Source organism: Corvus moneduloides, chromosome 4 (assembly GCF_009650955.1).
Source record: "Corvus moneduloides isolate bCorMon1 chromosome 4, bCorMon1.pri, whole genome shotgun sequence".
In the NCBI taxonomy this organism is placed as follows: Eukaryota; Metazoa; Chordata; class Aves; order Passeriformes; family Corvidae; genus Corvus; species Corvus moneduloides.
Window position 1 is genome coordinate 11608270 of NC_045479.1, and position 23166 is coordinate 11631435.

Sequence of the window (23166 nt, forward strand, 5' to 3'; positions counted from 1 at the left end):
TCATTCACTTCTTCATTAAACACAATGAGAGATATTGAGCTAAAGCTTCTACTCCCAAAAGCCATCCAGTTTTGAAAACATCAGGAGGTGGTGATGCTTCCCTCGATCATTTCCTCCAGGGAATAACCACTGGATTCACAACAGGCCCTCATTTTCTGCTCCCTAACAAATCAGTGACAAACTCTAGATCACCTGGAGGGCACAGACATGCACCCATGCCATCCAGCATATTCTACCACAATTATTAGCACATTTCAGAGACAACCATCACTGGAGCCATTTATTATTTATCCAGCTCTGGAAGGTTATCAGCTCCCAGCTGAGATCATCAGAGACGTTCTTCCTCCATCCTATCTGATTGAAGAGAAATGGAAATCCTGTCTGCGCTTCCTGACTGTGGGAATCGTGCCAGTTGACCTCCCCTGGTGCTTCCAACAACCCTGTTTATATAACCACACAGCCATCCCCTGCCCTGGGGCAGTTGGCCAGAAAGCTGATGGCTAGTCTGGAATTACAGTAAATTTAGATATGAGGTATGGCTTCTGTTAGGAATTGGGAGTGTCTTCTTATGGCTGACATAAGCAGGCCTGCATGAGAGGTTTACAAAGCACAATACTGCAGGTCATCAGGGGAATCAAAGGCTGAGACCTTCAGGAGAGACTAGGAACAAGGATCCAGCTTAAAGTCAATGAGAAAGAATTTGCTGGTTCTCCTTGGTGGGTCCCAGCCCAAAGAGACAAATCCAACATTTAGCTGGAAGCTTCGAATCCCAACCAGGGAGCAGTGAAACTGGCATTTTGATGATGATTCGAGCTTTCTCTGCTACTTAAGGCAGGCTCAGTGAGGAAAAAACCTCTTAGTGAGAAAAATTCTTGAACAGATTCCCTGTGATTCACTGTGTTCCTAGCTCCATCTGTTTCCCTTAATATCCAGTGTAGCTACACATTAACCTCACATTTTAAGAATGAATGATGAAGGCTGTAGCCAGCTCTGTACTCTGCAGTGAAAAGGCTCCATAAGGCTAAGCTAAAAGAAGTTAACACTTCTAAGTGGTGTCTTTCAGTGTAAACCTGTCAAACTCTCCCAGCAGTACAACCCTGGAACACTAACCTGCTTTAATATGCAAGAAGCTGTGGCAACTGCTTCTGATGGGTTGCCATTTTTTTGTCTTTTTCTTTATTTTCCCCAACCCTTATTTCCTATATTTGAGCTAAATCTCAAGCCAGGCTCTCTCATCCACTGGGAGGTTCTGTGAAAGCAGTGGTCACCCTTTCCTGGTTTGAGTAGGCCAGTGCAAGCCAGGCTTGACACAAACTGTAGGGAAGAAGAGAAGTTGCTGAGGTGTTTTGCAGCACAGCACAGCCCTCAGGAGAGGTTTTAGCAAGGGCAGAAACTTGCAGGAGACATTTTTTAATGTCCCCCTCTGCTACGTGAGAAGGAAATGCTTCTGGCACAGCCTGCCCACCCTGTCTCCTGCAGCCTGCTTCATTACCTCACACAAGTCCAGAAACTCCCTGAACTTCTGGCTAGGATGGAAGGGAATTCTGTGGCATTCAGGAATTTTGTAAAAAAAAAAAAAACAACAAAACAAACAAACAAACAAAAAAAAACAAACAAAAAAACCCCAAAAAAACCCAACTCATTCTTAGGTGGTTAAATCAAGAAAAGGGCTCAGCCTTAATTTTCAGAGGAAATATCCTGTCCTGTCCACGATACTGTGTGTTTCTCACCAACGCAGGGCAGTGGAGCACAATGGAAAATCATATAGGGAAATCATATTGGGATCTTCATGGATTGGTAATGAGAGTTAACAGATGACCTACAAGAAGGATGGAGAGGGACTTTTTACACGGGCCTGGAGTGACAGGACAAGGGGGAATGGCTTCACGCTGACAGAGAGGAGATTTAGATGGGATCCCAGGAAGAAATTGTTTCCTGTGAGGGTGCTGAGGCCCTGGCACAGGTTGCCCAGAGAAGCTGTGGCTGCCCCATGCCTGGAAGTGTCCAAGGCCAGGTTGGATGGGGCTCTGAGCAACCTGGGATAGTGGGAGGTGTCCCTGCCCACAGCAGGGGCGGTGGAACTGGATGATCTGTAAGGTCCATTCTATGATTCCATGGCCAAATTTTGCTCTCCCTTGTCTATCTCCAAGTTACATTTGGAATGAGATGAATTTCACCAAGCAAAGTTCCAGCTGTGTATTGTTAAGCAAAACATAACTGTGCCATTGGATCTGCCACACAGACAGACTCCCTCCAAGCCAGCTCTTACTCTCATTGATATCTGTGGTGCAGTCAGTCACAGCAAGGTTCATATCTCTGAACTTCAGGCAGTTGATGTGGCCATCCAGACTTCCAGGGGTAATGAACAGAACCAGAGACTGCCAGGATGCACCTCATCTCCATCAGAATGTGAACAGCTCCTTACACCAGACAACTCCTGCTCCTTGTTTCTGGATATCATTGCAGTTGAGATACGTTGCTCAGAACTATGTCTAAGTCTTTGCTGTCAATGTCTACAGATAAATGAAGTAAATCCTGCTCCAGTTGTCTCTGAGACAGTAAAGGAGTGGTCCAATCAGCTTTGCATCCATTAAGTTATAATTAAATAGTTAAAGTAACATGGGCTGATATCCCTGGCTCCGTGGAGATTTAGGAATTTAAGGTTCTACCTGGGGCATTTCATATCTTCCCTGCCTAATGCCCATGTCAAGAGAAAACTCAAATTGCCAGGATCAACCACTTGATAACGATTTGTGTAGGAGAAAAGATTTCTACATACTCAGTTTAGATTAATGTCACTATTAGGCTGCTATTCCTTTATCCCAATTCTTGTCACACAATGCAATTATTAATGTTTTGGCAGCATCTTCCCTGAAACTTGAACCAACAAAGCACCCAAAGCCTTGAGCAGAGCCTGATATCTGCCTGCCATCTCATCACAGCTGCTGGATATTGATTATCAGCTAATTACCCAATTGACATCTTCCCAGTTTTATTGTCTTGTTAAGGAGCTTATCGTAAGATCTGTCAGACAATCCAAGACAACTTCATTTGCACAGCGCTAATAATTGAAGACTTTGGATGAGTAATAAAATACAAGACATAAATTTCTTATCACCCCCTCTTCCTACTTCCCTCCTGGCGTGACAAAGCACAGTAGATGATGATGATGCCTCGCAAATCTGTTTCCCTTCTTCACCCCAGAGACTCTATCTGATGGTATCTAGTTTTGATAAGGAAAACATTGTTCAAAGTAAGTTGAAATCAGAAGAGACAGCCTTGTTTACTGGTACTCTGGAAGTCAATCCAAACCAGTCTTTCTGCAGTCTTGGAATGTATAAATCAGAACGATTAACCTCCTTGCAGAACTATTGTGCAAGTACAGCTGCTTTGTCTCCTCCTCATGCCCTGGAAGGGAAGGCATCACACAAATCCTACTCAGCAATTTCAAATTAAGTTGGAACCCTTCAGGTTTGGGGATGATCACCTTCCAGAGCTCCATAAGAGCATTTCACTTGCTTGAGTCAATATTCCATACAAGCAACACTGTGGTTCAGCTTTGTGGAATAACCTCAGTCAGGTGTGATTCAGTTCAGTTTATAAAGGAAAAAACTTGAATCTACCCACTCAGAGCACAACAGGGCACAAACTTTTGATGAGACCCACCAAGAAATCTTCTTTGCAAAGTTTTCCTTTTGATTTCTTTGAACAGAACAGAACAGAATACAATCAGCAATGCACTTGGAGCAACCTTGAGCTAGAAGGGTAGAAAAAATTTCCAGAGCTCTCAGGGTACAAATGAAGCACCAGCAGGTTCTGATTCTCTATAGCAAGACAAAAATCACATGGCAAGCTGTCACCACAGTGAGACAAAGGCATAAAGACTTATCACTGAAAAGGTGATGCCAGATACAGAGTACTATGCTAATAAAAGTCAGACTATGCAGAATTGATTCTCTCCTTTTGATTAAAATTCATTTTTTTAATTACTACTCTCAAATGTGCTGCAAGATATAGCTATGCCAGTATAAGAAACCCTATAGGTAAGCATCAAATAATTTAAGAAAGATTTAGAGTATAAATACACCTTTCACTAACAAAAGGGGAAGGTTTCAAAAGCAGAGCAATTCTTAGTCTCACTCCTCTTGAAAATGGAACAGATTTTTCCCAAGTGAACTATTGCTTCTTCAAAAAACTTCTGATTGGACAGTAATACACCAAGAAAAAAAAATATAGTAGCTGAACTAGTAAAACATTAATTAATATTTCTTATCATTTATAGGAAAATGAACACAAAATAAACCGTCTTTGAAGGCATCCTTACTTTTACTAAGACATGTGGCACCTTGCTTTGTTATTTTCTGTTTGAATTTCATCCAGTGAAGACCCAAATGGCTTTACATACAAGTGTCAGCTCAGGATATATGGTTTTAAATAAGGTCAAGGTGCTTTCAGATTCTCAAAGGCACCTAACTCTCAATCAATTAGCTCCAAGCAATCTCTAAGCAGTTATCACAGGCTTGAAACACCTGAAAGACTTTGGAATCTTCATATAGCACTTGGCCAGTTTGAAATTTAAACCATTTTGTCTTTCACTGGATTTGATGCTCTTGGATGCTTGAAACACTTTTGAAGGCCAATCTTATGGATAGAATTGATGCCTTTAAAGACTCAAAGAGCCTCTGGACTTTCAAAAATGCATCTTTTCTTTACTCTGTACAAGAGTTCCTTACCTGGAAACCGAGGGCAGCAGCAGGAAAGTCCTATTCCCACAGACTGGGATAAGAACAGGAATGATTATTAGACACAGAGATTATACAGGAACAGTGGACTGGACTATGACAAACCCTGATTCTTCCTGATGCTTTTAGTCCAAGGTAAAGAGCTCTGATGTAACCCTGAAAGGGAATGGGCAAGACCAAAGAACCTAACAGTGACCTAACTGTGGCCTTTCAGTGCCTGAAGGGAGGCTGCAGGAGAAATGGAGACACTATTTAAAACAAATTATACTCCCAGCTCAGCTCCTGCAAGGCAGAGAAGTTCTGGTGCAGGAGAAGCACAGGGAGCCACAGCCTTCCAAACCAACAAGAGAACCTACAGGCAGACCATATCTAGTTTTCTTTCCCAACCTCCAGAAGCCTTCCCTGGAAGGGGAAGAAGACTGACCCCTTCTGACCCCCTTCTGCAACGTGGCTTTGAAAGCTGGATATCAGATCCTCCCCCTTCCTGCTAAATAGAGACATTTTCAGAAGTCAAAGTCAGTTTCCTGACTCTTGTATGTGTTTATTCTGCTCACTGGATGATATTTGGCTTCCCATATTTCTGCGCCTCTAGCTGGCCTGTCATCCAAGGGTGTGATAAGTTCATCAAAAGAATGAGGGGCAGTCCAACCTGCCTGAAGAGAGGTGATGGAAAACAGAGTCCTTGCTAACAAGAGCAGCAGGACAAGGGTCACATATTGGTAGAAGTGATGAAAGCTCCTGCAGGTCTATTCAGTGTGGCTGTTGCTATGAGAGTGAAGAGATTTGCTGGGCCTGAAGCAAGGAGAGGACACAGATGCTGTTTGTTCCATATCAGTTACAGATTCTGGTCACTTGTGTAAGTTAATACTCTCCCAACTTCTTTTAGGCTCATTACAGCTCTTCTTCTGTTACAGCTTGGCAACACAGTTCTGCCTCTCCTTCCACGGGGAGAACACGCTGCCTTCTGCCCCTAAGAGGCACATGGTGGCAAAGGGCAGATTTTAGTCTCTGAATCTGCACTGGTGGTTCTACCTCAGGTTTATTATCTGTGTGGAAGAGAAAGACAACCATCCGTCAGACCTCTAATCTCAGGAGTGCTCTCCCATTCAGAGCCAGTCCCTCTGTGCTGATGAGAAAATATCTTTGCACCACTGTTCTCAGTAGGATCGTGCTAGGCCATCTCCAGCCATTTTCTACTGAAAACAATAATGTGTAAACAGGGAAGTAATAAGGACTTGAATCTCTCTATCCAGGTGAAATAAAGAGATTGTATACAACAGGTGCGGTCCTAGTGTTGTTGAACTCTCCTTTTGAAAGTTTGTTCCTACCACAATTAGACTTTGGCCATTGTGTTCAGGGTAACAGCATCAGAATCATTGCCCAGAGCATTGCTTCAGAAATGAATTCTGTTCCAGGAATGATGACAGGTTTCGAGATAGCCAAGCAAACAACATGCTGGAGTACTGCCCATGCTGTGCAGTGCTGTGAGTGCCATATTAAACACATGTTTAATCACTGCAATGAAGGGGAAATGGCAGAAACACAAGTTCTGCCTCCTTGATCAGCTCTTGTAGCACTCAAGTGCTACATCCAGAGTTGAGCCTCCAGTACAAGACTGGAGGCACCACTCCAAGGGTATATGGAAGGTGGGGGCCTCTGCTTCATTATCCACTCAAGGAGCCTTTCCCTCCCACAGGAATATGAAATGAAGGAGAAATTTATAAAAAAGAACATGCAGAGGGCACAAGCCACGTGCACAGGAGAGGGAGAGAGGCACTGGGAAAGGGCAAAAGTCTTTAGCCATTAATTGATGGGACCACCAAGGATTGTCAGGCACAGCTTTGGAGAGGAATTTGTAACTGATAAGAAGGAGGAAACAAGAGGAATAAGACAGCTGAGGATATTTGAGGTGGGCCTGAGGGACTGAACTTAAGGAACGTTTAGTGGGTCAGGGCAAAACAAGGGGGGAGGAAGAAAATAGGACATAGAAGGGTACAAAGAAGAGCCAGTCAAATGTAACCCCTCACTGATCAGTGGATGTGGCTGAACAAGCCTGCACCCCATCACTACAGCCCATCCTATATTTTTATTAAAGCTTTTTAAAAAGGTCTTTTTAAGCCTTTTAAAGACTTTTGCTGTCTTTCTGTACAACCTTACTGCCTGTTCCACATGTGGGAATGCTCTAAGGACAAGGTACCAGCTACTGGGGACAGAAACTGACGCAAACCAAATACAAAGCATTTTGGAAAGGTAAGTAGGGTGAAATGTCTCTTTGTTTTCTAACCTCGAACTGACTTTTTTGCAGCTCAAATTTCCCCTCAAAAATTTTTTTTCCAAATGCTCTCATGGGACAACTGCTGAAGCAACTCTCAACAAATTAAGATGCTTAAATACAAAACATTTCAAGTTGGAAAGACCATATGTAAGGAGAAAACAGATGATCTTTTGGGTCAACCCTAGGCAGTGTTCTTTTCTACAAAATGAACTGCATATATTCTATAGATATAAGTATAGACACACTAATGTAGCATTAAAAAAAACCCAAACAAAACAGAAAATTATAATAAAGGTAATACCACATTCTAAATTTTTTTTCAGAGTCCTTGTTACAAGGCAAATCATCTCTCCTGAGCACCAGTGGGAAAGGCAACAAGTTTCTCCTATGAACACACTACAGCAGGAGGGGTTTAGCAGCAGACTCTCTATTCCTGGGTCTCTGTTGAGAGATTCCTGGTTTGAAGTCAAGAAAGAGGAAAAAATATCTTTCCACAGATACAGCTTTATCTAGGCATAATCCCTAATAAAGTAAAAGCCTTGGTTTCACGAGGGAAGCAGATAAGGAAGCAATGCCCAGAAAGGGTTTAAACAGAGAGGTTTTACTAGATTCCCCAATTCTCTTTTATATTGTGCATTTTTGGCCAGAGAAACAGGTGCAGGAGTTCCTGAAAACTGGAGTCCATAAGATTTTCTCATCACCATCTAACCACCACCCCAGCCTTATTTCGTATTTTTTTCATGAGGCCAACCCTTTTGCTTCTCTAAAATTTGTTGCCATAACTTTCTGTTCTGAGATCTTGTGGCGACAGAAAACCTTCACAGGCAATCATACACTAATGCCAGCATCAATCAGCAACCACATTAGACAACAAAACCTCTTCCAAAATGTCAATACAATAAACAGTGATCATATTCCACTCAGTGCAGGCCACAAAGCCTTGCCTGTACTTCCTCATGATTTTTACATGACAACTGCTTAAATTTACGGGAACGGTCCTGCCCTGTTGCTAAAGAAAGGAGTCAAAGAACTGGGGTATTCAACTAAATAATCAGGAAGGACAATTCCTTCTCTTCCCAGGGACAAATGCACAACCATGTAATCTACAGAATGGATAAATGTCATTTCCGGGTTGCTTGAATTTTAACCCAAATCCAGCAGCAGGCAGGCTCAGTTGTGATGGAACAATGCCTATGCTTTGCTGTGACCAAGATGTCAGAGCTTCATTTCAGACACGGCTGAAATGGACTTTTTTTGAGGGGAAAAAAAAGCTGCTTGTAGGTGAAAAAGCACATTCCAGGAGCTGCACACCCAGTGCTGCCTGCAAGTACCGCAGTGCATGGCACGAGCCAGACCACCACAACTTCTGGAGCTACACATTCCCTTCAGGAGCCCCTCTTGCTCTGCCCTTCAGAAATCCAGCATCCTCTGAATTCTGGGAAGGGAGAAGGTTGAACTTCATGATGGAACAGTATCTCACTCTGGCTGTTTAAATACAACTCTCATGTATTATGAAGGCAGGTTTTCCACAGAGATCATGGCTGTGCTGAAACTAAAGATTGTAGTACCTGCAATCCATTCCCTTCAGGAATCTTTACCAGCGGCCCAGGTACCCTATTGGAATGTGACCTATATAGATGCCAGTGGTTCTGTGGTAAGTCACTAACCTTTTCCCAGCCTGTTTTTTTTCTTTACCTGTTTACCAGCATATCCCACAATTCCAGTTTCCTCCAGTGACATGAGGAAGTTTCTCTAGGATGCCATCAGCAGTCCCTAGTCTACAGGGCCCAGGAACTGCACCAATAGCGTATTTCTTGCATTAAAGAAGAATGAGAGCTCAGAAAGCTAAATTCTCTAAAGCTATCTCCACAGATTCAGCACAGCATTTTTTATTTCTGAAGTAAATACTCTAAAATCCAATTTCGTCTCCTAACAGGATTTCTATGCAATATTAATATGCATAACAGATTTTCCTAGTATTGCTTCCAGTTCTTATCTTCCCTACCACTGCACTTTTTCTTTATACAGTTATTGCTTATAGTGGAGAAACTTCTGCCACATAGGGCCTAAAAAATAATATTTTGATTCCCAAAGGCCTTTTGGTAATATGGTAATGCAAACAATAAAGACAAAATTTCCCTGTGGAACTTTTCAGTACAGTATTACCCACCCACCCCAAGCACTTACACCGTAACTCTCTTCTTTCCTAATGCTGGTATTCAGGAGACAACACAGAAATGACAGAATTTAAAGCAAAAAGACAGATGATGCAGACATTTGTCATGCAGCCCTGAAAAGTGTTTGTTACACCTTCTCATCCTACTTTTCTTCTTCCCAGCTTAACTCGTTTGCTTTGAAATTCTTCCATTCTGCTGGAACCTGTAGCATGAATCTTAATTGTTTTTAGAACAAACCATGCTCAGTTCATTTTAAAAATAAGGGTTTCTGTCCCACAAGACCTTAGAACCCATCTCCACTGTCTGCAATCTGTAGGAAAACTGACTTTCTTCACTTCACTGTCTCTTCCAGCATTCCCATTCTGCATTAGTGCAGCATTTTTCATGGGATCTCTCAAAAATTCCTGCCCCACTACCACGCACGTAGCTCTGCAGTACTTGCACATCCCTTTGTGTTTCATGGCATCTCCCAATCACTCCCCAGCATTCCCTCAGCCCACCTTCTCTGGAGACAATAAAACACTCACTGCCAGGCACTGAGCTCCCTCATCTTGCCAGAGAATGTGGGAAAGACGACAGGGTCTGTGTAGGAACTAAAATGGAACTGAGCACTGAAAAAGTCAATGCTCACATTTCAAAAACTGACTCTCTCCAAATGTAATTTTTGCTATGTATGTAAAAGGTATTAAATATGTCAAAGACCTTGATCTTAGCTCCCATCAAAGGGCAGGAGACCCCATCCAACAAACTATACTGAACTCTTGGAGGTTTCTACACCAAAGGTCCTCTCGGTTCCTTCTCCAGGAGATGACGTCAGTGCTGTTGGACAGGTGGATTACATGCAAAGGGCACAGGCCAGGGCTTGCTCATCCTCTGATTTTTGTCTCTGCATTCTGCACTGAAACAGTGTCAGCTGGCTCAGGGCTTGCAGGTGCCACAGGGGGCAGGCAGGCAAGCCCAACTCACCTTAACTCACCCACCCTCCGCCCAAAATCCTGACCTTTATGATGAATTGGAAATAAAAACAGCTCAAAGAATCGCAGAATGGGCCGGGTTAGAAGGGACCACAGTGTTTTGTTTTGGGGGTTTTTTTGTTTGTTTTTTGGGGTTTTTGTGGGTTTTTTCGTGGGTTTTTTTGTGTGTGGTTTGTTTGTTTGGGTTTGGTTTTGGGTTGTTTTTTTTTTCTTTTTAAATAGCTAATTCAGGAGATCTCTAAAGCTTATGATAAGAATATCCTGATAATTACTAGATACATTTTGTTTACAGCAATATTATTGGCTGGACTAGAATTAGACTCCTGCACATTCCTACCTCTACATTTAGCAATGGTTCTGGATTTTCTTAAGAAAGACTCCACTGTTGTGGATTGGAAATGTAGGAGCCCATAGCCTGTAAGGAAGAAGGAGACATGAATTATAGCACAACTCCCAAAAGTTCAGTGTTCAAATGCTGAGGGACTCAAAAATGGGAGTGGAGGGGGTGCAGGTGGAGCACCTACACACTTCTAAACGCTCAGAGAAAACAGAGTATATTTTTCCTGTTAATGGCAAGCACTTATCCGTGGTATTTAGAGCATAAATAGGATCTAAAGAGCAGCCAATAGCTGCTTTCTAAGCACGGCTAAAATCAGTTATATTCACGGTACAAAACAGACCAGTGGAAGGACATTCACCACTCTATAGGCAAATTTAACATATGAGGATGCCTACCCTAAGCCCTGGGACAGTACCTGGGTGCCTGGCCGGGCCTTCCAGAGATCTGGAATTTGATGCTGCCCTTTAAGTTGACCGGACTCCCGTCATTTTCAGGTTCAGGATACCAGAGTGACACCACCAGGGTGCTTTAGTTCAGGATATTGAGAATTGAACGGAATCCTCCTCCCTCTTGCCATTTTCCAGTCCTTCCCACTTCAGAGGGAAGCTTTGATCCAACAAGGATCACAGGCAAAAGGCTGGTGAAATCCCAGATGGAAGAAGGCCAGCGCAATTAGACACAATCCCGCTTTGTAACTCACGATGTTTTCCCTAAGTAAATTATTGCTAATTTGATACACCAGGAAACACAGCTGGTGTTTTTCAGGGATAAAAACCCCTCTGTTCATGAAGACACAGCACTACAGGCCACAGCAAGACTAAGACAGGCTTAAGGACCAGCAATATTAATGGATTATTGGCGCAGCTGAATTTGCCCCAGGACCACAGCTTCCTCGAAAGGTGCACGGGCCAAGTAGGCATCACAGGGGATGTGAATGGACAGACAGAAAAAGTAGTAAAGAAGGAAATTTCTCTTTAAAGACTGAGATAAATGAGCGGTATGACCATTAGCAGCATATTTTCTTAAGGTTACCCATCAAAAAACTATGAAGAAATAGAAGTCATGTCACCAGCACGGACAAATATCACAGAATCGGTAAATTTGGAAGGGATCGCAGTGGGTCATCTGGTCCCACCTCCATGCTCAAGCAGGGTCAGAATATACAGCCTAGATGGCAAGAGCAAGAGAAGCCTGAACAAACACCGTGTCTCAAACAGTGCTTCAAACTTTTTAAATGTTGCTTTTAAGATTCTGTGCTTTTGGGCGTGAACCTCACAGCTTTAAAATTGAAAGAAAATGCACACACAGACTTCCAGTCTCGGGATAACTTCAGTCAACCCAGCATTCCACTTAACTGGAGTTTGTGGAAGATCATTTTTGAAGAGGCAGCTTGCATCCCCTCACTACAGACCAAATGTTCCACTCTTTCCTCATCCAAATTTGAGATAGAGATGAATTCATCTTCCTTACTCCCTGTGGTGTAGAACAGGTTGTTCACTAAGTGGAAAAGCCTTCTGGAGTCTTTATTAGGGAAAAATAAGGGACAGAAGCTGACAATTAATAACAGAAAACTCCTGGAGTGACAATGACTGTGGCTTGTCCTCCAAGTTATTACTTTCCCACCCCCAATACAGATCTAAAAATCATGCTTTTCTCTTTGTGTGCTTTCCATCTGTTGCAAAGACAGCAAGAAGGAATATTCCACATGCATTTCTCCCACCATGGAAGAGACATGAGGGGAACTGATATTCCTATATTGCTGTGCAGCAGCATCCAAAGGCTTCCCTTCGGATCAGTATCTGCTCGGCTGGGCTCTCTGTCAGCACAGAGGACTTCAAGACCGTGCTGTTTACATCTTCTGGCAAAAGCAAGTGTAAATGTCTGTAAAAAACACTCCTGGACTTAAAATATGAGCATTAAGATTCTTAAGACTTCAGAGTGATGCAGAGGTGAGGACAACTTAACAGAGAGCCTTGGGCTCTTTCTGAGATAAGACATTCCAACTTCCAACCAATCATCAGTACCTCTCCTTCCACACTTGTTTCCTACCTCTGCATCAGTGGGGGACAGCAGCATTCCCAGCTAGGTAAAAAAGCCCCTTTTATTTGTTCCATAACACAGCACCCTCTTTTTCTTAAGGCAGAGAGAAAAAATAAAACAAAACAAACCCCCCAAGCAGCTTCACAGCAGTTATTGATACACCTTGAGCCGTGTGAGCTTAGAGGATAAAGGTTAAGTTTATTTTCACTGATGCCATAAAGAAGGAAGCCACTGAACAGTCCACCAGGGAGAAAGCTCCCACTGATGCAAGTATGTGGGAAGCACATGAGCCACAGAGCCTGGTCCGCTGAGATCCCCCTGCAGAGCTGCATCCAGCCCTGGGATCCCAGCACAGGAAGGACAGGGAGCTGCTGGAGCAGGGACACCAAGGGGAGCAGAGGGATGGAGCAGCTCTGCTGGGAGGAAAGGCTGAGAGAACTGGGATTGTTGTGCCTGGAGAAGAGAAGGCTTTGGGGTGACCTCACTGTGGCCTTGCAGTGCCTGAAGGGAGCCCACAGGAAAGATGGAGAGAGACTCTTGGCAAGGGCCTGGAGTGACAGGACAAGGAGGAATGGCTTCACACTGACACAGAGCAGGTTTAGATTGGACATTGGGAAGAAATTGTTGCCTGTGAGGGTTCTGAGGCCCTGGCACAGGTTTCCCAGAGAAGTTGTGGCTTCCCTGCTCCATCCCATGGCAGGAGGCTGGAACTGGATGGTCTTTAAGGTCCCTTCTGACCCAGGCCATTTTGTGATTCTACGAATGTTAAAGAAATACTGATTTTCTGCAGGGGTACTGAAAAGTGGGAAGTGGGTGCCTGCATCCATGTGTTGTGCATGCTTTAGTAGATAAGGGCTGACTGCACATAAATCTGTTTGCTGGGAACTCATTTTACATCACCAGAAAACCCAGCAGGTTTTGTTTGTCTCACACAGGGGTGTTCCTCTGGTTGCCCAATCACATCCTGCTCTTGTACAACAAAAACTTCAGATTAACCTTCGTGGCTGTGATGGTGCATGTGGCCTACACTTCCCCAAACACATTTTTTTAATGCCCTCCCAATCCTTTGTTACAAGATTAGTGCAAGCAATTATTCTAATGCCTTCATCTGTGTGAGGCCACCTCACACACGGAAGCCACCAGCGGAACTCAGTGGTTACCAGTGCTCCAAAGGGCAAGAGGAAAAAAAAAAAAAGAGGGTTAGAAAACCAAATTGCTCATTCATAGGCAGCAGAACAACCCCTTCTGTCCAACTGCTCAAAGATACAACCCCTCCATTACATACAATCACTCACACATTCATTCCTCCTCAGGCACAGTGGCACACAGATATATTTTGCTCCTGTGGGTGCTTGTTACTACTAAGTTGCAAAGCATTACTGGACTTTCCTCCCACCTCCCTATCTTTGACAAAAATATTCTTTCTTTTTTTTTAAGAACTGCTCTCTTCCACCTCAATCTGGTGTATTTTTGATAAAGCATGTAGCTCAGCCTTCTTATTTTTTATCTTGGTAGACTCATTTCCATGGAGATCTCTGGAAGGCCAGAGAACAGAACCATCACACTCCCCCCTTCTACCATCCCCACTTGAGCCTACAGTGCTTTTTTCCACATTTTCTTTTCATCCTCTCTCTTGTTGCGCTTGTGCTTGACTAGAAGCTTATGTTTACCACTACAGCACTCCTGACTCATGCAAAATGTGAGATCCAACATTAACACAATTCACGAGAAGGGAATTAGAGAACAGAGAAAACGATGTCACCCTCTCCATCTCACCACCCACTCCATCCCAGGTCCTTCTGTGGCCCCAGCTGAAGGAGTAACTGAGCACTTCAGTGCCTTTCACTTGGTGGATCTATCCCTAAAAAACTCCATGTAGCAATGCACTCATAGATCTATTTAAGTTAGCAATGAACCATCAAGAACGAGCCAAACAGAACTCTGATATTTATACAGAGACTAAAAAAAAATAAAAATATACTTAAAACCTGAAAGATGATTCTGAAATACCCCTACATCAATTGAATCACAGGCTCTTCTGCAGGTGTTTCAAATATTGTGCTCTAGAGCTTCCCAGGTACTTGATAGGTCACCTGGGCCTGCTCAAAGGCACTGGCATTCCTCAGGCAGCTGAAAATCTCCATCAGACCTGTGCCTAATCTCTCACAGATTTTAGAGCCTAGGGCTTGGAGTTACCTTGGTTGTCTCCAGTGTTTTATGGACTCACTGAACAACTCAGCCAGCGATCTGAACTCCCATTACAGTCACTGGGGTCAAACTGGTATTTCTGCAGCACGATCCCCTTACTGTCAGGTCAACATTTAAGGCTGTCAGTGAATCACGCCCAGCAATTCCTTTTCCTCTCAACTGACTGTAAAAAACCAGAGGGAGCCAAATGCAGTGCTCATAGGCTAGGAAGAAGATCATACCTTGCTCTGAGCAACCTGGTCCAGTGGGAGGTGTCCCTGCTCATGGCAGGGGGTTAGAATGAGATATCTTTAAGGTCCCTTCCAAACCAGGCAATTCCGTGATTCTATGGTTCTATTATTAAGTAATATTAATTGATCTAATAGTTTAGAACTAATTTGTAGCCTGGGCCCCATTATCATTCACAATAATGCACAGATGGCATTCACAGGACACACAAAAATGAAACCCCCAAAACTCAAGTAGTACAGTGAAGGGATACAAAAATGACTTCAGAGACTCTTTGAGAGAAATATAAGCAAGATTAATGCTTTCTCTGTCATTTGTTCTCCCAACAACAGAATCAACATGACTGCTGCCCTGGCCAACTCAGATCCTCAGGTATTGTTCATTAGCCACATGAATACAAATATAACACACATGTACATATAACTTCCTACCCACATTGCAGCTCTGACTCTCTGACTGCTTCTCTAACTCTGAATTTTCCTTTTTTTTTTTTTTTTTGGCAGACTTCAAGAAGACAGAATGAAGTGAATGTCACCAAATGCTTTCACAAATTGTTTTAATGAGCTGGATTTTGATCTATTTAAAGGCCTAAAAAGGTGGATATGCAGCAGGAAGGAGAAGTGGATAATGGTGCTGCTGGAGAACAGCACTAAAAGCCAAAAAGAGAAATACACAGAGCAACCAGTTTGATGATGCAGCCACCAAATGAGTCTTCAGCCAGGTTGTGTAGGAGAGTATAACAACCTTACCAATTCCAAAAATCGGAAACACCAGAGAGATACTAAACCCTACCCACCTCTATCTACATCTTGCAGCATTACACAGGCAGACTCTCAAGTGAGGAAGGGTAACAACCATCTCCAGGCATTTGGGATTCTCACGGGGCAGACACAGGATGGAGAATTAAAATGGGAGTCTACAACTAAAACTGATGAATTTAAGTGTAAAAAGTGGCACAAGTGTCAACCAAAATGTCCTAATGGTACGATTTGGAAAACAGCCTCTTGAGAGGTATGAAATAACATAAAAAGCATTTTATAAAGCAGTCTTTTCTTAAAGGGAAGAAAAGAGGTTTAAAGAGATGTCTAATACAGGGATGTAGGTCATGTTGTTATTTATAAAACGGTGATTCCTGTCATTATTTCCAGTATATTCCTGAACGTTGTCTTTCATCAGTGACAATGGCAGAGCGAGTGCTACAAGAGTCCCTTCAGGCTTATTTTCTGCAGAACCATATGGAAAAATTAGGAAGACATTCAAGAGTTAAATACAATCACCCTCAGCAGAAGCTTTTCCCAGATTAGCCCTTGTGTCAATGCATTGAGAAGAAACCCAGAGGTTATTTTCACTACTGATCACAGAAAGGCTGAAGTTATCAAGGACCTCTGGAGGTCACCCCTGCTCAAGTAGGGCCAGCCACAGCTGCCTGCCCAGGAACATGACCAGTCAGCCTTGGAATATCTCCAAGGATGAAAACTCCAAAACCTCCCTGGGCAGCCTGTGGCAGCGCTCAGTCACTCTCATACTTAAAAAAAACCCTAAACAAGCAAAAACCCAACCAAAAAAACAGTTTCTGTTCTAGTTTGTGTCCATTGCCTTTGGTCCTGTGGCTGAGCACCATGGAAAAAAGCCTGGCTCCATCTTATTTACCTCCCCACATCAGATAATTCTGGTAAGATCTCTCAAGAGTTACAGCACTCTCAGCTTTTCCTCGCAGCAGAGATGCTCCAGTCCCTTCATCAGACTCTCTCCAGCACATCCATGTCTTTCTTGACTGGGCACCCAGAAGGGAAGACAATACTCCGGGTGTGGTCTCATCAGTGCTTAACAGAGGGGAAGGATCAGCCCCTTGACTTGCTGACAATGATCGTCCTAACACAGCTCAGGATACTTTTAACTTTCTTTGCTATGGGAGTACACTTGGCTCACATCCATCCTGGTGCCTGCCAGGACCTTTCCTGCCAAGCTGCTTCCCAGTCACTCAGTCCCCAGCAAATACTGGTGCCTCCTCCCCAGGTCCACAGAACTTTGCACTCCTCCTTCCTGAACTCCAGGAGGTTCCTGCCACCCACTTCTCCAGCCTGCCCAGGCTCCCCTGGATGGCAGCACAGCCCCCATGGACACCAGCCACTGCTCCCAGTTCTCTGTCTGCTGGGGGAATACTCTGCCCCATCATCCGGATAATTAATGAGGATGTTGGACAGGATTGGACCCAGTCAGAGGCCTCCATTTAGACTTTGTGCCACTGACCATCCCCTTCAGCCTGTCCCCTGTCTCCTGATTTACCCCACCCTCAATCTGCTCTGCTGTGAGGGAGACAGTATCAAAAGCCTTACTGAAGTCCAGGTAGACAATGTCCACTGCTGTCCCCTCATCTACCAACCCAGTCATTTCCCCACAGAAGGTTTTCTGGGTTGGTCAAGCACAACATCCCTCTGGTAAATCCATGCAGTCTCCTCTTGATCACCTTCCTGTGCCTGGAAATACCTTCCAGGGTGAGTTACTCCATCACTTTCTCCACAGATCAAGGTGAGCATGACCAGCCTGTGGTTGCCTGCTTCCTCCTTCCTGCCTGCTCATGGAAAGGAGTGGGAAGAGAATGAGGATATTCTTTTCAAGAAAAGAAGGCTGACAAGTGTCTGGCATCTACCCTGTCTTCTGAAGGTGGGAATGTTAGATCCAGACATATCCTCAGCAACATTCCACTGCTAGTCTGAGGACTTCAATGCCATCTAAATAATCTGCATCAGTTTGAACTTCCCCAAAAGTGACTATTTTATCCTCCACAAGAACAAAAATGTCTGACACAAGCATCCAGCAGCCTTCAGGAAAAAAAGGAACTTTACATGCTGATAAGAACACATTAGAGTAGAGCAACATACAAACAAAAAAAGTACCTAGAAAGTTAAATAATTAAGAAAAGGTATCTTCCATCTAAGAGCAATGCCTTTTTTGAAAGCAGATGGTCTGGAGTCTGAAATAAAATCAGACTTCCCCCTGACTGCCTCCATCCCCTATTACTTGATTACTTTTCCTCAAAGCATCTGGATGTAACTGAACTCCAACCGTGGAATCAGCTACAAAATAAACATGTCTTGTTGTCCTTAGGCTGAGCTGCTGAGCTGCTGTGTCTTGAAACAGTATTCCTGTCGAAGTTAAAGTCTATTCAGTGCAGGAATTATTAATAACTCCTTTTATTAACATTCCTTTGGCTGAACTGTTTGGGGTCAGCTAAAAACGTTTTCTTCAGTAAGGGGATATTCTGGAAGAAGCAGTGTTCTATCAATTGAGGAGGCAAACCCAGTGAAAACAAAGAAAGATATTATAACAATCCAGGATTACAGAATGTGCCAGGTTTGGGGTTTGGTTGGTTTTTCGGGTGTTTTTGTTTTGGTTTGGGTTTTTTGGGGGGGTGGAGAAAGTTCTTTTTACTTGTAAGTCCACACCAAAGTATGCTTTAAATGCTTCTCTCAGATACCTGAATTAGCAGATGGTATGAGTTTAAACCATGCATTTCCTCAAATCTACCTGGAAATGCGCACACAATCAGTTCCTGCTGGGCAAATACTCACTGTCTGCAAGGTGCAGCTATAACCAATGGCACAGCTATTTCTGCAGCATTACTGATCACCAGCAGAGATGGCAGCTCCATGCACCAGGGAATGGAGAGTGAAGTGCTGCCCTGTCTTCTGTCTGCACCAGAACAATGCCACTCAGCATTATCTAACTGGGATTATCACCTGACTGGCAGCAAGAAAGCCTGATGAATCATTTTTATTCCAAAGCACATTAAAATGTGAAAGGGCAGTGCATTAGGTCCTTCCAGTGGAAAACCTTACTTCTCTATGGAAGAACCTTCATCAATATTGAGTTTCACCTTTCACATAACTCACTGCAAATCTATCCTGTGTACCAGGACAACTTTCACCTTTCCTGGTAAGCACCTAAAACTTCATTCACCACTTCGGGAGAGAAGTTACTCTCAAAACCAGTAGCTGGGACTTGCACAAAAGCTCAATTACCTCTGAGGAGCTAATACTACTCCTGGGATTCAGTTCCCACTAACTTATGCACGGAAAAGCTACGTGCCATCAGCAGAACAGAGAGCAGCATCCTACTCACTTAAACACATCCCTGCAGCTGCACAGAAAGCAAGCAGCAAACCAAAAATTGCCTCAGAGATGCATTCATACTGACTGCAAACCCAACATTTCCAAGAAAGCCTTGATTAAGTCCTGGAGACAAGCCAGATAGAAAATGAAGCACTTCTATGAAAATTATAGTCACTGATTCGTTTCTATTGGCTGCAAAGTTGTTTGTTTAAAAACGTTTCATTCCCACCACACATTTCGAGTAAACAGGTACACAGAAAGCTTCAGCACTTCTTCATCCTTTCCCCTCTCTCCCTATTTCCTCCCCACCTCCCCCAGTCCTTAAGCTTCTCTCAGCAGCTTGCAAACAGTACCTCCTTCTCCCACTGCACGCACACCAATTCCCTCCTTCCAGCAGAACTGGGGACACACGTGAACTGGGCACAGAAACACAGAATGGTTTGGGTTGGAAGGGATTCCAAACCCCTGCCATGACTGGGACTCCTCCCACTACCCCAGGTTGCTCAGAGCCCCATCCAACCTGGCCTTGGACACTGCCAGGGATGGGGCAGCCACAGCTTCTCTGGGAAACCTGTGCCAGGGCCTCCCCACCCTCACAGGAAACAATTTCTTCCTGGTATCCCACCTAACCCTACCCTCTCTGTCAGTGTGAAGCCATTGCCCCTTGTCCTGTCACTCCAGGCCCTTGCCAAGAGTCTCTCTCCATCTTTCCTGTGGGCTCCCTTCAGGCACTGCAAGGCCACACTGAGGTCACCCCAAAGCCTTCTCTTCTCCAGGCTGAACAATCCCACTTCCCTCAGCCTTTCCTCCCAGCAGAGCTGCTCCATCCCTCTGCTCCCCTTGGTGTCCCTTCCCTGGTTCAGCACTGAAAGCAGAGGGAAGTGGTGACTTGAACTGCTTGGCCTCAGCCTTTCAGAAAGGGTTGATTTTCCTACCTGGTGACTACAGACCACATCTGCTACACCAAGTAATTTATCACGAGGATTTTGTTTGCTTGCTTTTGAGCAAAAGAATGAAAGCATTTTCTTGGGGAAGAAAAAGCACATGGTACAGTCTGCAAAGATGGGTAGTTTTCAGCCAATTCAACTTAATTCATAATTCATCCTAATTGATGATACAAGGTGTCTGTCTAAGCAAGTGCATTTTTGTGAACAAGTAAAATGGCCACAATGAATCACTTAACACACCTTCATGTGAAGTAGGAAAAGCATTCCTAGGACAGTTATTCCTCTTTTGTTAAAGCAAGGTGCGCCCCAGCCCCTAGTACACACACACTCTGCTCTGGGACTTCCAAGGCAAGACCTCAGTCACCTTTAGAATCACAGAATAGAACCACAGGATCATTAATGTTGGAAAAGATGCCCAAAAGCATTAAGTACAACCTTTGAACTATCCCCACTTTGTCAACTAAAGCATTAAGTGCCACATCCAGTTGTTTCTTGGACACCTCCAGGGATGGAGACTCCACCACCTCCCAGAGCAGCCCATTCCAATGCCTGACCACCCTTTCCATGAAGAAATTCCTCTTGATGTCCAACCTGAACCTCCCCTGGTGCAGCTTGAGGCCGTTTCCTCTTGTCCAGTCCCTTGTTCCCTGGGAGCAGAGCCTGATCCCCCCTGGCTGCCCCCTCCTGTCAGGGAGTTGTGCAGAGCCAGAAGGTCCCCCCTGAGCCTCCTTTTCTCCAGACTGAGCCCCTTTCCCAGCTCCCTCAGCCCCTCCTGCTGCTCCAGCCCCTTCCCCAGCTCAGTTCCCTTCTCTGGACACGCTGCAGCCCCTCAATGCCTTTCTTGTCCGGAGGGGCCCAGAGCTGCCCCAGGATCTGAGGTGTGGCCCCAGCAGTGCCCAGCACAGGGGACAGTCACTGCCCCGGCCCTGCTGCCACCCCATGGCTGGCACAGCCCAGGTGCCATTGGCCTCTTGGCCCCCTGGGCACACCTGGGCTCATGTCCAGCTGCTGTCCCCAGCAGCCCCAGGAGAATGCTGGGGGAGACACACGTGAGACTCTGCCACCGCTTAAAGGACTGGGCCTCACTTTTTGCCCAGCCCATAACTTTGGATACCCCGTTCTTCTCCCACTCCCCCACTTTCCACCAGCACCACCAGAATTCCAGCTCCATGGTGACTGTATCCACAGGCTGATGAAGCTGAAAGCTGAGTTTTCAGCCAAGCTTGGGGAGCTGATATGAGTCATAGCACAGCTTCCAGAACACCCAAGTGGATTTGGGCTTGTTTGGAACCTTAGCTGAGCGCAGGCAGAGGAGCTGCTCCTTTTGGTAGCACATCACACGTAACTCAGTGGGGGTGAGCTGGCTGTGAAGCCACACTCCCAGTCAAACACTTCTTTTACCTCAGCTCCAACAGCTGCAGCCACAGAGCAAAATCCACAGAGCCAACAGGTTGCAAAGCTCCCTGGCCTAAGGACCGAGTTTTCACTCATCCTTGTACAGCCCCCACAACCAAAAGGCACCCCAGCTCAAGTGACATTCTTGAGCCAGCTCAGCTTTCAGACTTTGAATTGTTGCAATTACTTCTCCTAGATCCACCCTGATCATGCCACATCAGAGCCCAGCTCTTGCTTCCCCACAGAAAACAGACATATGTTTTATGGGTGTTTTTCACTCCTGAACATAGCCTGTCCCAAATAACCAAGATCTTGGTTCTTTTCCCTCTGAGCCCTATTAGGGCTTTCTGCCATCTGCTATGTCTGTGACAGATGCTTGTATAACTGAGAGATCAAGCTAAATATAAGATACCAACACCCCCGTATGCTCCAAACATTCCAAGTTTAGTACTCCTATTGTAAGTGAGGCCTAAATATAGCAAGATAAACCAAAAACATCTTTTATGTTGAAGCATTCCTAAGTTCGATGACACCTCAGCACAAGTTCTCCAAAGCTTAGCAGGGAAGGGAGGGGACAACATCTCCTGAGGGTGTTATTTGGAGATTAAAAGCATCATTACCAAGGCTGTAGCAAACCCTTCTCCCACGTGAGGACACTTGGCTTTGAAGCAGCACAGCTGAGCTGTGTTTGCCACCATGGCTACAAATCCAGAGTGCCACAGAAGCTCCCTGATGGAGAGCAGCACTCTGCAGGCAACACCAGCCCAGCCCAGGAGGGGACTGACACATTTTCTACTCCTCATCTTGCTCAGCAGAGGAAAACTGCCCTCTTTTCTAAAGCTCCAGGGACCTACACAGGTAGAAAAGCTGTCCTGTTCCACCCCACCAAAGCCACAAGGCTCTCACATCCTGAGGGACAGGGAAATCAAGGAGCAGAGACCCTTTGCAGGCTGAAGAACACCCAGCAGCACAGGAGCTGCTGTCTCTGGAGAGCTTTTTCACCTTGAAGTAACTCATAGCACTTCATGGACTCCAAGTAGCTGCCATTTCACCCACCCCAGAAACCCAGGTATCCCCAGTGCAAGCTGACAGCTGCTTAGGCAGGCTACTGGGGAAAAAAACCACTTTCAGTGTGGAAGTGGAACACACCACTGAGCAAACAGCATCAGCCAGGAGGGAGAGGCACATTTAAATAAGGAAATACAGGTGCCTATGCTGGACTTCAGCCAGCTACTCTGTCCTGAGAGGTCTGTTAACCACAAGGACCCAAACCTTCTTTTTTGGTCTCAAAAACACATTGATGACACAAATACTACCCTGTGGCACCACTGCAATGCCCAGATGCAGTCACAGTACATCTAATGAAACAGAGCTACAAATACCACAACTTCTTCCTTCCAAGTTTCATTGAGGAATCTCCTGTTCAAGCACTGTTTACATGACAATACCAATTGTGTTGTGAATTAAAGTGCAGCCTAAACTTCTCACACTGTTTGTGCAGTCCTGCTTACTGCAAATAAACCTGAGCTGTCTCTTTTGACTCTGCACTTCATTTCCACTGAAGACAATGACTGAGCTTTGGGTGAATTCAGTGAGCTTTAGGACAGAGCCCAAAGGGTTGAACACCTCTCTCCAGCAACAGAGAACTGGCTAAAAACCTAAATGCTGTTTTTTAGGTTTTTTTTAGCATTAGCAACCAGAAAAATCTTCCCTTGCCTACCAGTTCCT

General features: G+C 44.7%; 1 long non-coding RNA gene across 1 annotated transcript; it reads left to right on the forward strand.

The window, feature by feature from the left end:
• Nucleotides 1-2052: 2052 nt before the first annotated feature.
• LOC116443450 lies at nucleotides 2053-19385 on the forward strand. The gene is made up of 3 exons (XR_004239909.1): nucleotides 2053-6992; nucleotides 15317-15356; nucleotides 15488-19385. It is a non-coding gene; the product is annotated as an uncharacterized LOC116443450 (long non-coding RNA).
• Nucleotides 19386-23166: the final 3781 nt, after the last annotated feature.